Raw genomic sequence first — 14,984 nt, forward strand, 5'->3', positions numbered from 1 at the left:
TCCTTGCTAAATACCTAAACCTTTGTAAGACAGGATACTTGACCATGCTATTTTGATCTATAATCTTAAATTATTCTAACAATATCTACAATCTGTTTCTCCTTTCCATAAGCTATGGACAGAACTAAATTGATCAGAATTTGAAATTATGCAAAGTTGTTGGTAAATAAACTTAATTGTAGAAGATGAGGAACACGGATATTATGTGTTTATCTCTGAGCCTTCCCCACTCCAAGACCATGCTTAATATTGTCATGGCTTGATTTGGAGGTTCTAAAACACGTCCTGGAGTCCAATGCTGCCTGCCTCACTCTGCACTTTGTTTTGCAGCTATGAACCTATTGCCTTTCCATAGCCACTGAATCCTGATCCTGGATCTAACATGACCAAAATTTCAGGCTAAGAACAGCCACGTTCCGAGACACGATAGAAATCAGCTGAAGTACTTGCACCATTTTTAAAATCCAATTTGCAATTTCGGAAGCTCTGTAACTGCTTAAAACATGAAGGTGCATCCCAATGATAGTTGGAAAAGCAGATTTTTTTCCCTGCCAAGGAAGAAAGGATTTTTCTAAAATAAACTGGCCAATGTTGAACTTGAGAAACCTGTGTTCTTTAAGGTAAATATTCCAAGTGTTGTGTTTTTGACTCAATGTTTCCTCAAGGCCAGCATAAACAACTATTGCCATATTTGCTATGATCTGGAGTAAGCCTTGACCTTCCCAGTGTCTCAATAAATAAATATTTAACCCAACAGATCATAATGGAGAATCCTTACTCTGCTTGCTGGCTATATCAGATGCAGTCACATGAAATTCCTTTCTTCAAAAAGATGGCTAAATATATGTGCTGTTACATGAATGAGACCAAGGCTCTGAATCAATAAATGGCTTTAATTAAATAGAACAGTTAAATGGCAGTAAACAGTATAAAACAATGAATCACACATCCCACTATTCCCCTTGACACAAAATAATAAAGGCACCACTTACTTTCTTTCCAAACATAAACAAAGGTGAGCTTCCTACACTATGAAATAAGCAGCAGTTTGAAAAACAGCCCAGTTTTTCAGTAATTGGCATAATTTTGAAACACATGCAGCTGGCTTAAAGCTCGAAGTTCCCTCTCCCTGGTAAAACAAGATCCCCATAGACAGATGATTTCAATACCAAAACAGTAACCAGAAACAAAAGGTAATTGACATATGTATTTCTGCTTAATATGTAACATCTTTGGCCAATTGAAGGAAATTGCATTTCTCACGATAATATTGATCGCATAGGCAATTTTTGGCAATGGCAAGGATTGAGCTTGACACCCCATTTTGCCTCGTTGGTGACTGACGTCTTTTGAATTCCATCTCAGTTTATAAAACGCAAGTGAAAATATTCATTTTGTGTAATAGGATCATTTACACACCATACTCTAGATTTTATGGCTTATCCAACTTCTCCTGGCCCCCATGTTAGCTGATTGTGTAAATGGCTCACTTTCCTCAGGTACTGACCCACTCCTTTTCAAACATAGCATTATCAAAATAAGACCCTTGACCTTTCTGTCCTTGCAAACTTCCACCCCATCTACAGCCTCCCTTTTCTCTCCAAAGACTTTCAATTTATTTTCATTTATTCTTGGTAAGACCAGCATTTGTTGCCCATCCCTAATTGCCCTTGAACTGATGGCTTGCTGGGCCATTTCAGGGGGCAATTAAGAGTCAACCACATTGCTGTGGACCAGACTGATGAGGATGGCAGATTTCCTTACCTAAAATCTAGTGAAGCAGATGTGAAGGATGATAGTCTCAGTGACCAGGAAACTAACTTTATATTCCAGATTTTATTAATTGAGTTTGAATTCCACCAGCCATGGTGATGGGATTTAAACCCATGTGCTCAGACCATTAACCTTGGCCTCTGGATTAGTTGTTCAGTGACATTACCACTACATCATCATCTCCCCCTGCTATATTGTAACCTTCCAAATCAATGCCCATCTTAATCACAAACACTATTTTAAATCTTTCCAATTAGATTTCCACCTCACCACAGCACTGAAACAGCTTTATCAAAGTCAAAAATAACATCATATGTGACTGTGGCCCTGGTGCATCATCCCTCCTTATCCATTTTGATCTGCCAGCAGCCTTTCATACGGTTGACCACACCATTCGCTTTTAATGTTTCACCTCTGCTACCCAACTGAGTGGGACTATTCCCAATGGTTTCACCCTTATTTATCCAGTTAGATCCAAAGAATGTCCTGCAATATCCTCCCTTCCCAATCCCATAATGTTACCTCGGGAATCTTCCTGGGACCTATCCTCGTGCCATCTTGCCCACCCCTCCCTCCCACTCTGTCCTATTTCTCACTTACACGTCACACCTGAGCGATATCATCGAAAAACACCTCAGGTTCCAAACAAAAACTGAGGACACCAACCATACTTCACCACTGCCTCTTTTAACTTCTCTATTGCCTCTGATTTGTCACAATGTTTGTTGGACATCTGTCCTGGTGAGCTGAAATTTCCTCCAGTTAAACATTGCGAAGACGGATGTCATTATCTTAGGTCATTTCCACAAACTTCATTCCCTAGTTCCTGATTTCACCCACTTGCCTGGCCATGGTGACAGGCTGAATCAAACTGTTTACAAGATTGGGGCTGTTTTTGACTGTGACCTGAACTGTTGACCCTAAATCATCTCCCTCACAAAGACTCCCTACTTCTATCTTTGCAATATTGCCCATCTCCACCCGGCCTCAGCCCATTTGTTGGCAAAGTCCCCATTTAAGCTTTTGTTACCCAGGCCTTGACTATTCCATTACTCTCCTGACTGGCTTTTCATCTTCCAACCTCCATAAATTTAAGCTCAACCAAATCTCTGCTGCCCATATACTAACTTGTGACAAGTAGCATTCATCCTTCACCCCATGCTTGCTGACATGAATCAGCTCCCAGCCCACCTATATTTTGGTTTTAACATTCTCACCTCATGCTCCAATCCCCCCCATGGTTTTGTCCTTCCTGTTGTTGTAAACTCCTCCAACTCAACAACCTTGTGAAAAACTCCATGGCAGAATTTTCTGCCTGTCGAGCAGGCGGGCCCGACCCAATCTCCGGCAGGCAGGGAGCTGATCCGCGCTAGAGAAGTGGGCCGCGCCGCCATTTTACGTGGGCTGGCCAATTAAGGCCCGCCCAGCGTGACATCCGGCAGGATGCGCTATGCGCTTCCTGTGCAGGCAGGAGGGATTCCCCAAAAGCAAGAGTGCGCTCTTTCATGCATGTGCACGAAAGAGCGCACACCTCCCTGAGGCTAGGTGCAGCCTCAGGGAGATCGCTTCCACTTTGAAAAAGATTAAAAATAGAAAAAAAAAATTCCTAAACATGTCCCCCTCATGTGACAATGTCACATGAGATGGGACATGTTCATAATTTATACTATAACTTTATTAAACCTTTTAAAAGCTTGCATGAACCCTCATTCCATCGGTGGATGAGGTTTCATGTTTTTTCCATTTGCTGCTGAGGCTCCTGGCATGGACGGACAGGTCCTTTAATTGTTTAAATAATCCTGTCAATGGCCTCAATTGGCCATTGACAGGTCGGCGGGCCCACAGCTGATTTTGCTGTGCCTCCGCCTTGCTGATAATTCAAATGGGGCTCGGTGACGTTGGGGGCTCCGCCCGACATCATCCTGCATCATTTTACGTGTCCCCTGCTCGCCGACGGCAAATTTCTGCTCCCTGTTTCTTTAATTCTGGCCTCTTGTCTATTGCCTATTTCCTTATTCTCATGTTGCCAGCCATATCGCCAATCTTAAACTCTGGACTCCTATCACGAAACCTTGTCATCTCTCTCTCTCTCTCTCTCCTCTCTAAGACTCTTGCCTGAAACCTCTTTGATCAACCAGTTGGTCACCTGTTCTAATTTCTCCTTATTTAGGTCAGTGTTAAATTTTATCTGAAGACATTATATAAAATCCATGTTGTTGTTGTTCTATATATTAGATTACACTTGTTGAATCTAAGATCCTTGGATATTTTCATGTGCCATCACATCTGGGTAAGTTTTAATGAAAGTTCCCATGATAACAAAAGAAAAGCTGTCAGTTAATTACTTAAAGTGGTGAAATTATCCTCTTCCTCCATTGGATCTTTCTCCCATCTGTAAGAAGTATTACAGCATCAGCATATCCTTCAGATCTAGACTATTGTGCAAGTTTATTGAATAATTAACAGATGCCTGAATAAGTAATTGTCATCTAACCCTGTTATAGAAATTATACATCTAGCTTTTGAACAGAAAGCAACATACAGGAGTTTTTTTCATTCTCCACCCAATCAACATGGAATTTAACTGCAGTTATCTTTTCAACTCCTAATATATGACCAGATTTAAAGGGGTTGCCATGAAAACTAGTTTTAAATGCTTCCTTTTTGCTACATTGATGACATATTTTGAATGGGTTTCCTAGCTCACTGTTACGAATGAGACCCCACTGTTTGAATACTCCACTCACTCAGCCCAAATGCTGCCACACCTGAAGTCCACCTTAGCACCACCACCAACACATATGGTTTCTGTACATTAAGGAGGCACCTTCCATTTCCCAGGGTTTCCACAATTGTACTCATACATTGATAATTAACTCTCCTATTAAAGCCTGACAGATGTTCGAAGTGTCCAAAGCACCACTCTTTTCAGTACTTGCACATCCTAAAATTCCATTCCTGGCCTACCTCCTAATGCTCCCTTTTCCTATGATCCCAATGCTCCAAGATCCAGGAGCAAAATATCAACATCATCAAACTGCATGACTCATCAACTTAAATACTTCACACAAGCTGCTTTCTAGCTAACTGAAACAATGTTTTTTTTTTGTATCTTGGAAGTTAAAGAAAGACCAGAAATAAAATTAACTACATGGGTAAAGTTAATGCTTCATCATCATTTGATCCATTGATTTAGCCACCAAACATATTGTATATAAAAAATCTTCTGATTCAGTATTCACATTTAAGAATAAAATGTTGAAGAAGAAAGCCAGTGTGACCTTTAATTCACCCAAGAACTGGTAACCTCTAATTGACCTCAGGTATAGAGAATAATTATATTTTGTGATGTCTAAGGGAAAAGTAGTTGTAGATTAGCAGCAGAATGATACACCTACATGATGCAGTTAGAGTGCTTGTGATTGTGTAGGCCTGGATTTTGCCATGGTCATGATGGTGAAACGGTCATTAGAAATTTAAAAAGTGCTGTCAGCGATTTTGTCCTCCTCTATAGGGCGAGCTGTTCAAATCTCTGCAGCTGGAAAACTTCTGATATCATTCGAATTAGCAGGAATTTCCAATTCCATGCTATAAGTTACAATGTACAAGAGGGGAAAGTCAGTCCTTGTTGTAATAGGATTTGTAACAGCATATAAGTTAATAATTATTGCTGAACAATATATCTGGCCCTGAAAATCTAATTTTATATTTATGAAATATTACATTTCTCCATAATGATAAAAATTTCACAGCTTATTAAAAGAATAACTTTTTAAAAGTTTGTTTATAATATTTTAGTGTCTACATTAATCCCACGTGCATGTTCCAACCTTTATTTTGCTGTGTGTTAAATGATTAAAACATGAAGGATAATCGGTGGTTTTTACTTTTTGCCCCCTTGATTGCCCCCTTAATGGCATTGCTATAGTTGGATTGCAGAGATCCCCTTCAACTGATATCAAAATCAAAAGAACACCGGAAAAGAGGCAAGCTACACCACAGAGATTGCAAAATCTTTGTGGACAGCTCTTTTTGAGTTGGAGGCAAATGCTTAAGCTCTGTCGCCTCGCTGCTGACTGCAAAGTCTGTGCCATGTTATAAATAACTTCTGTCCTATAGTAAGCAATGGCATGGGAGATCCACTAACCTATATTAAAATATAAAATGTATAAGCAGGACATAACACTTCAAAGTGGAAGCTGCATGTCAAGGTAAATGCAAGGCAAAAATAGTAATTACTTATAATGATAATCTTTTTCAGTTAATTTAGTGTTTGGATCAAATATTCCACTAATTAAATATGAAGCAATCACTAAACTATTAATTAACTGTCAATGAGCAAGGACCACAAAAAAATCCACCCAACATTGGAAATACCAGTTTTTTTGCGCAATTTTCTAGTCTAAGCCATTAAATTTAAAAATGCAGCTAACATTCAGAATGAGGTTTTTGCTTGTTGCTGAATGGAATTGGTGTTAGTTACTTTTGTTGGAGGAGAATGATTTTAAGGTGCTTCATACTGAACTCAGATATTAAGGTTGAATCAGTTTTGTAGATCTGAAGCATGAAAAGTGCAATTGTTCAAAGAGCTGTTGACATGGAAACTGAATGATCAGGAAGAATTCCCAGTGTAGTATTATGCTTATAACATCTCCAACTAAGTTACAACTCCAGCACAGGAAGTAAAGATGAGATTTTGGCTAGGAAGGATAGAAGAATAAACAATCAAAACTTCGGATTTTAAGCAAGGGGAGACAGACTAAATAACTAATAATTAGAAACTTTGATGAAGGAAGATAAAATATCTGGCATCTTACGCAGTTGGGGCATGGTGTATAAATATTATATCTGTGAAACCTATAACTTCTGGTATGAGGAAGGTGTACCCTATTTGCTTTGTGTCTATCATGTAATTTGTTACTTCATTAAATATGCTGCATAATTATAAGAGGCAAACCTCTCATTTTTAGGCTGCACTAGGACTGCTGTAAAGACCAGAAACTGTGCAGAGTCCCGAAACACTACTGCAGGAGATTTACTGATTGTCTGATAATATGTCACATTTTCTTCCCCTCTTTTAGAGCTTAATGTTAAATGTCACTGGTGTAACTGGAAAACATTCGATTAGGTAGGAAAAAAGACCTTAAAGCATTGAGAGCAGCATTCTCCTGGAGGTGCTGTCAGCTGGAAGGAATTACCCATGGCTGAAGCTTATTTAGTTTAACCAGTGAGATGTGCTGTTCAACAGGCTGTGTTGTCACAGGGTACTGAGATTCTCAAACCTACAAATATATCCTCTACAATTTCGATGTTATGATCCCTATATTGTACAATTGGAGCCGAGATAGTGCTTTATTTCAAAAAGCCATAACCATATTAGTTGCAGTTATAATGTGCTATATTTTATCACTGCTGTGTGTTTATAAGAGACATGTTTGCTCTCTTCCTTAAACTCCTATTTTGCAATAAGTCCACACAATAAAGAAAATAATAGAATTCTCAGTAAAAAAAAAACTGGTGGAAATGTTCCTATACATTCTGTGTAGTCAGCTTTTATTTCATGTACAGGTTCCGCTCGATTTTATTGCCTCAATCTGACTGTTTCCATTGGAAAGGTAACATTTCCAGAATTGCAAGCCACTATTTTGGACATTCTAAATATATTAAATGGCCTGGGTTTTGTAGTCAGTGGGAATGAATAGCACTAACCGTTATTACACTTAAACTCACCCACAGAATTTCTGTGGGACTTTGGACTGGAACTTGAAGTTATTAGTGAGCAAAAAGAATGCAACAACCTTCACAGGGAATCTGGGCCCTGAGTGAACAGGACAAGGCATGGCGTCCTCTTAACCATTTAGACTGAAGAATACTTACTGCGGCACGAAGAGTTTGAACCAGCAAGCATAATTTACGATGTTATATCAGCTACAGAAGGTGAAGGAAAGTGAAACAAAGAGAGAGAAAGAAAGATGGCATTAAAAACGATGAAAGAGATAAAATAAAAAGTGAAATCTTATTTTTATTTATTTTAAATCTCCAACAATAATTAAAATCTCAAGGAATGAGATTCTTTCAGTTGTAAAAGTTAGTTTTCAGTGCCAGGGAGATTGGTTTTAGTAATTGAGACTTAGCATGATTTTCATCAAATCCAGGTCATGGGCTGACCCAGGAATGTCTAATAATCAGCATGATTATTTTTCATAATTTTTTTATTTGGTATAAAATATGTATTAGGAAAAATATTTCCTTAACCAACTCCCCTCCCAGCACCCCCCACCCCCCCGCCCCCCCCCACCCCCATCTCACACCCACAACTTCCTCTCCATGCGTAAATTATTGCAGCATGCAAATGCTTTTGGATATGTAGCGTAAATTGTTTGGATTCAATGGGGTATGGTCTTAGGATCTTTGTCATCCTTGCCTTCCATAGTATACAAAATGCTAAGGCTAACAGAGTCAATGGTGGGGGGCATTTGTATTTGGAATGTATGTAATAGAACAATTAACCATTTGTTCACCATCTCTTGACATCTATAATATAAACATGCCTTCTGGTGCTGCAACTCAGGGCAGAATTTTACACCTCGCAGGCGGGGGCGAGATGATGTCAGGCGAGCGTCCCGACATCATCCACCATGCAGACATTCTTCTGGTCGATGGGTGAGCATAGGTGTTGTAGCCACACCTGCCATCTATTAAAAGGTCACTTAAGGCCATTAAAAAGGCAAACGACCCCGATTTTATGTTTCCTGTGCAATTTCACGCTCATCACATGGGCAAAATGGGTCGGTAGACAGCACACATTTTGCAAAGCCTCATCCAAGGGCAGGATAAAAGGGGTCAGCAGCATTGCCATTGTGAGTAGTGAGGAGTTTAGGAAATAGTTTGCTGCTGGTTGCTTATTTGAACTTTACAGCTTCATCTCTGTTCTGAGCTTCATTCTTAGCATTTCCAGTCTTCATTTCAGGACTCATTGGTGTCTTCAAGGCCTCGGGAGAATTTTTACCAAGTGGACCCTTCCAGGTATCAGATAGCCTTCCTTTACCCTGGTAACAGGGATTATGGTCTTCGCTGGAGGCACCTCCTCTGAGGAGGATGAGAGGGGCAGAAGGGAGAGGAAATCAGGTGTCCCACTGGAGCTTCCAGTGGAGTGATCTGTGGGAGAAGAGGCACAGACACAATGGGTACAGGGCCAGCAGGTAGTCCAAGGTGTAAGGGGCCACAGAACAGGCCACTATCCTACTGCCAGGGTTTACAGGCAGCGATGCAGCTACCTCAATATGTTCGAGGTGCAATGCCAAAGGAAGCTTCGCCTCTCTGGGGAAAGTGTGATCTCCATTTGTCATATGGTTGGGCCTGAGATCACCTCCAACTATGTGGGTGGACACCCTTTGCCAGTGGCTCTGAAAGTCACAGTGACCCTCAGCTTCTAGGCTTCTGACTCTTTCCAGGGGTCTGTGGGGGATCTTTGTGGAGTGTCCCAATCAGCTGTCCACAGTTGCGTCAAACTGGTGACAGAAACTCTGTTCATGCAGGTAATGTCAATTATTAATTTCTGTATCGACGAGGCCCGCCAGGCTGAGCATGCTAGAGGGTTTTCAGCGATTACTGGGTTCCCCCGCGTCCAGAGTGCCGTTGACTACACACATGTGGCCATCAAGGTGCCAGCAGGTCAGCCGGGCGCCTTCATCAGCAGGAAGGGATTCCATTCGATGAACGTGCAGATAGTGTCTGCACAAGACACAGATTTTGCAAGTCTGTGCCAGGTACCCTGGCAGCTCCCATGACGCTTATGTCCTGATGCTCCCAGGTGCCGAGGCTCTTCAGTGCTCCAGCCCAACCAGATGGATTGCTGCTGGGTGAGAAGGGCTGTCCATTGAAAAGGTGGCTTATGACGCCTCTCCGCTACCCAGAGCAGCGTTATAATTGGAGTCGTGTCTCTACAAGGGCAGTGATAGAGAAGTCCCCAGGTTTTCTAAAGATGCGCGTCTGATGCCTGGACCATTCAGGGGGAGCATTACAATACCCCCCAGAGCGGATGTCACTGATAGTGGTTGCATGCTGCACTCTCCACAATCTGGCACTGGCAAGGGGGTACCCACTGGAGGAAGAGGACCTTGAGGCAGCTCCACAAGCCACAGAGGATGAATCCAGTAGTGAGTCAGAAGAGGAGCATGGTGAAGAGAATGCTGAGGGCACAGAAGCAGATCTCTGTATCCCTTAGGGAGGCACGGACACCAGGGATGCTTTGATCCAACGCTCCTTCAGCCAGGCTGCCAAAGATCTCCTTCCACCTCATGCGAGGGCTGCCGCCACCATCCGGGATGTCTGACATGACCCTTTTATTCGAACCCAAAATCCACTCAATGCCTATGCAATAAAGTTTAGAGCCACCCGCATCCAGCTTTACATGTTAACTTACCCTGCACAAAACAAAAAGGTGAAGCATACTCAGACCATTAAGACAAAGGCAAAATTTATATAATTTTGACACTCAAAGAATTGAACATTACCATATCTGGTGTTAATGCCCAAAACCAGTAAACATATAAACAAAGCACTGCAGAACAGAAGATCACCCATGAACAGCCCCTCTTGTGCTCATGGTGCCTTAAACATAAGTTTATGAGTGCTGCGTCTTGGTGACCACATCCCCACCGCCCCCCCCTCCCCTCCCCCATCACTGGCAGCAGCATTGGAGACAGCTTGCTGACCCTGCTGACTTGTTGGCATTGATGACCTTGGCGATCATCCTCTGGGCTGTAGAGCCAGTGCTGGCCCTGCCTGGGAGGGAGCAGTCAGTGCCACAGCTGGCATCTCCCTAGACATCACATTCTCATCAGATGTCATGGTCACTGGCAGAGGGGCAGAGGAGCTGCTGCCATTATCCAGAGCGGCCTGAGAGGAGCCCACAGAGATGACAGGTCGTGCGCCAATGTGATGTCGCTCTGGACCTTCCTTCTCGCCATTGATGGATGGGCACCTAACTGGGATGCTGGGTGCCTCACCCATCCCCCACATTAGCACTGAACAACTGAGGTCATTGTCTTTGTGAGGGTTTGCAGGTCCAAGCACCAACCCCAGGAACACCTGATTCTGTCCCTGGTGCTAAATGGAGGAGGCAGTATGCTCGACCATCAGGGTCAACGCATACCTTCGTGGATCTCCGTCAGATCCTCTCACGCATCCCGCTGGACATCCAGCATCTGCTGCCTAATGGGCAATTCACCTGCCTTCAACTGAGCATTGTCCTGGTCTCCAGCAGTCCTCCGACTGCCAGTGTCCTAGATGCACTCTGCCTCCACCTGCTGCATAAGTGAGTGTGAAGTGCCCTCACCTCTGTGCACCGACATTCTAGCCGCTGACCTAATGCCCACTGAGGTGCTGGTGCCTGGTTCAGAGGGCGGATGTGACGCAGGTCCATCTGAAGCCTGGCGGTCCTCTGGTGTCGAGGGTGACTCTTCAGGGTCCTGCAAACGAGTGTGTGCTGGTGAATCTAAGGGAGAATAACGACATGTCATTTGTTTAAGTCATCACACTGTCACTGTGCATGCCAGGCACCCTGGTGAGACAATGGTGATCTGCATCATGGTGCCATCAAATTTCAATAATCAATGGGGACTCCAGTTTTCAGGCTCCCATCAATGAAGAGACTACACAAGAATGTTTGCACCATCCGAAACTCTCACCTCCGTGCACTACACTCTTACCTTTGTCAGAGACCCCTGCCTCTCCACGACTGGCTGAATGAGGAGGGTGGCAGCTCTCCAGCTCCAAAGCATCCAGTTCAAACCTCATCAACATGAGGAGGTTTGGGGGCGTCCACCTGTCCTTGACCTCTCTATGTTGTTATGGCTCCTCTTCTCCTGAAAGGACAGAGGAGCATTAATTAATCCACTCTCTACCAGCAGCGCCATCACAACCTGGACAACCGCACCTGAGGAACACCTTGGAGGGCACATCTGAGTCGTGACCCTTGACCAGCAAGGCACTCGGTCCAAGCAGCCAGGGCTCACCCTCTTGGCCAGCTCTGGCATCTTTGGCAGTTGGCATTCAGACTCCAACAGCCCTGAGCTCCACGCAGGGTGACCAGCCCTTAACACTTCTCCACACTGATCCGTGCCAACATGGTATTTATGCTTGCTGAGCGCAGCAGGTCGTTGAACCTTTTGCAGCATTGCACCCATGTGCGCCACACAACGCTGTGGCTGCTGACCTCGGCTGCCATGTCCTCCCAAGCTTTTTTTCAGTCTGAAGTGATGGCCTCCTCCTGCCGTGCCTAGAGAAGTGGGTGCCCCGCCTGACACCCATCTCCTCCACGAGGACCGCAAGACACGTGTCCAAAAACCAAAGGGGCTGAGTGTCCACCCGACCTGTATTCCTGCCTGATGTCTCCAGCCACTGTTGAGGTCATTGCTCCCAGCCTCCAGACTGCAGAGCATGATTCTCCCCTGGCAGCCTTCAGGCAGCTTCCTCTGCCATTTTTAAAATGCTCGACAGGCCCTCGCCTCCACTGGGCCTTCCCGACCATTCGGAAGACGTGTTTCATGCTTGGGTGGGCCTTAATTGGCCAGCCAGTGTGAATTTGTGGTTGTGGACCAGTTGTGGTCAGGGGCCCGTTTCCTGATCGCTCCCAGGCCTGCCAATCATGCACAACCACCAAGGGAAAAATTCAGGCCTTAGACTGTGGCTGACCTTGTAAAGCATTCTGCTAAGAACCAAACTCATCCTGCATTAAGCAATTATTGTAATTTGTGACTGAATGACTTCTCCAAATAACTGGTTACTTGGTTGGAACCAACCAGCTGTAAGAGTTATTATGTTGCTTTAATGTACCATAAAGTGGAAACAACAGTGAGCCGCTCGATACAATTGTTTTATGAAGTTTCTGACAGTGATATCTTCCTGAGGGACTTTCAAGCAAAATTGGGGCTAGTAACTGAAGATAACTGATTATGTGCAATTCACTTTCACACAAAATAGTACTGATAGACAATTAAGTATTGAAAAATTGTCAGACCAACTGTTCAAATTTGCAACTATTTAAAAGAGACCGGAAGTGAGTAGTGTAATTCTGAGTCATATAGACCAACTTTTTCTATCAGTCATTACATCGGTTTTTGATAATATTTCAGATGGACATGCCATTATACGCTCAATTATATTGAGCATTAAGCGAAGGTCAACTTCAAGAAAAAATTAAAGATAATTTTGCTGCACATAATTTTGTTCCAACAACATTTCTTGTGTCATCATTTAGAAGTCGGAGGTGGATTTTAATACCTTTACCTGAGGCAAGTTTGGTGGCAGGGGCTCTTAAAGGGGTAGAAGGGTAGCGGGTCGGGTTCCTGCCATCTTCCTGCCTCCGCCCTCTCAAGTCCAGGGCAGGAAGGCTCATTTACAGCTACCAACAGAGACCCTTAAGTGAGCAATTAATGCCCACTTAAGGACCTCATCCTACCATGTTGGGTTGGGGACTTGCCATGGACCCACCCTCAATGCCTGATCGAGGGACCCGGCATTGGGAAGGGAGTCCACTAAGAGCTACCCCCCTGCCCTTGCTGCTGATTCCCCTCCCCACTTCCCCATCTTCCCCACTGGTGTCCCCCATCCCGCCATTACTCACCTGTGGCCTGGGTCCCTCAGCAATCCTGGGGTTCGGGTGGGTGCATTACCTGCAGCTACCACCAGTCCCCCCCAGTGGTGCTGCTGTGCATTGGACAGCTGTCAGCCTCTGATTGACCAGCTGCTCTCAGGGGGCGGGATTTCTCCACCCTGGGGCCTGAAGAAATCTTGCCGCAGCCCAGTTAAGTGCCTGAGATGCATTTAATTCTGTGGATTTTCCCGAAAGGAGGCAATGTCAGGCTTTTGCCAGCTGTGCACCTGATAGGCGAGACCCCCATTGCCTCCATTAAATACTGCTGAGGAGTGAGAATCTGAGCCGCGGTTGCTCCTCCTCATCTTACAGATACTGACACTATTTGTTGCAGCCAAATGATCTGAGATCACCCAACACAGGATCAGACATGCAAACAGGATTTTCCTTGTCTGCATGGTCAATACCCCACAACCATTGACTGATTGGGGAGCCCACCATAGCATTTTGATCTCCATAACCATGCTGCTGGTAAAGAGTGAGTGAATGAACTATGGAATCAAAGTTATGTGGTAACTAGCTGTTTAATGCTTATCTGTTGCTGCACCAAAATGCTGCAAATGTTTGCAGCCTCCCATCAAAGATTCCTGCTGTCCACAGATGCATTTCCCACCAGGAATAGAAAGTGATTGATCTGTGTAAAAATTAATAGCCCTGCTGAAAATTGCCAAGATAGAGAAAGCTGCGATTGTTATATTGACTGATTCAAAGTTCATTACAAAATTTTATGCTTAAAAAATCAAGTAGCTGAAATAAACTCTGGGCAGATTTTTTTTTTCTCTGTGTTGTGAACAGTATGTGGTTCTAATTAATTAGGTTTGCACCTTTTTCTGGAATTCACTCTTTGAGTGAAACATTTCAGTTGAATTGTCCTGTATTCCTTCCTCCTGAACAATGTTATCAAATACAGTGCCAGCTAATTGGATTTTGACACCTTCTTCTTGCCTTTGAACTGCCTGCTTATCTTCTTTGTCTTGTTCTTCCTTCTGAACCTTTGATCCCGATACAACACAATCAGGAAATAATCCAGGATGTTTCTTCTGTAACACTTCTGTTGAAAACACTTACACAGGCTGCTCAACTACCATAGGCATCACCCACATTTGCGATCCAGCTATATCATTACGCAGAATAAACTGAACCCCTGCAATGGGCAATTTTTCCACCACTCCAACTATAACTTCACCAGCCTTCCATTTGCTCTTTAAATTTACCTTCCACAATGGAATAGATTTAGCATCTCCACAAACCCCACTTTATTATTACCTTCTCTTGCAACACTCCCTTTGAACAACAAAGGTCACTATCCCACAACATTATGGAAAGACTAGCCTCTCTGGCTCTTAAAGTCTTTACACCTTTACCTACTCCACCCTGTACACATGGAAAGATTTTCCCTTCACACACAAAGCCTTTAAACATTTCTGCAACCTGCTCCACAGAATTCTGTTGAGTAAACTGTAAACACATTCCCACTTCTTTACCTTTCACTGATTCTCCCTGTTTCACCTGTACACAAACCATTGGTTTCTGCTGTGCCTGAAACTCAGAA

General features: G+C 43.6%; 1 protein-coding gene across 1 annotated transcript in view; it reads left to right on the top strand.

Annotated features, from left to right (window-relative positions):
• LOC121278286 (CUB and sushi domain-containing protein 1-like) overlaps positions 1-14,984 on the top strand; it is an 844,854-nt gene that overhangs the window by 1,115 nt on the left and 828,755 nt on the right. The window lies entirely within an intron of this gene.

The sequence above is a fragment of the Carcharodon carcharias genome, chromosome 5 (assembly GCF_017639515.1).
Source record: "Carcharodon carcharias isolate sCarCar2 chromosome 5, sCarCar2.pri, whole genome shotgun sequence".
NCBI classification, from domain to species: Eukaryota; Metazoa; Chordata; class Chondrichthyes; order Lamniformes; family Lamnidae; genus Carcharodon; species Carcharodon carcharias.